The following is an 841-nucleotide window of genomic DNA, read 5'->3' as shown; positions in this document are numbered from 1 at the left end:
CTTCGTCTCTCATACTTTGGACATATTGTCAGGAGGGAACAGTTGCTGGAGAAGGCTGGCATGCTGGGTAAGATGGAGGGTCAGAGAAAAAGAGGAAGACCCCTAACGAGATGCATCAGCCAGGTGGCATCATTGATGTCATCAAGCGTGGCCGCGGTAGTGAGGTTGGCCCAGGATCGGACATTGTTTCGTTCTGCTGTGCATGGGGTTGCTATGAGTCAGGTCAGACTCGATGGCACCTGACAACAACAACAGAAGGATATCATATTTGGTAAGGTGGAGGGTCAGAGAAAAAGAGAAAGACTCCCAATGAGATGGATTGCCAGGTGGCAGCATCGATGGACTCAAGTATGGCAACAGTAGTGAGGTTGGCCCAGGATCGGGCAGTGTTTCGTTCTGCTGTGCATAAGGTCCCTATGAGTTGTTTCCGACTCGATGGCACCTAACAACAACGTTTTTATAGTTATTGAATTTGTCAAATTTTCTGGTGTATTATCTACAATATTGTGGTGATTAGTATTTATGAATCTAAATCAATAATTTTCTTGAGGATGAAGTAGTAATTTCAGAAAAAGGAGAAAAACAAAAAGATTCTGCTCAGTTACTAGTGATGTTGCAAATAATGCAATTGAAAGTAAAAATATTTTGCAAAACAATCCTTGTTAGCACTCACATCATCTAAGAAATGTTTAAGTAATAGTTGTTAAGTCCCATGGAGCCAGGTCTATCTCATAGCGACAGATTTCCAAGGAACGCCTTGAGAGTGTAAACTGTCCACCTTGCATTTAGCAGTCCAGTGCTTATTCTACAGGCCCAGTTTATACTTATTATATATATATAT

This window comes from Chrysochloris asiatica, unplaced genomic scaffold, assembly GCF_000296735.1.
Source record: "Chrysochloris asiatica unplaced genomic scaffold, ChrAsi1.0 scaffold00129, whole genome shotgun sequence".
In the NCBI taxonomy this organism is placed as follows: domain Eukaryota; kingdom Metazoa; phylum Chordata; class Mammalia; order Afrosoricida; family Chrysochloridae; genus Chrysochloris; species Chrysochloris asiatica.
Note: the sequence above shows the minus strand (reverse complement) of the source record.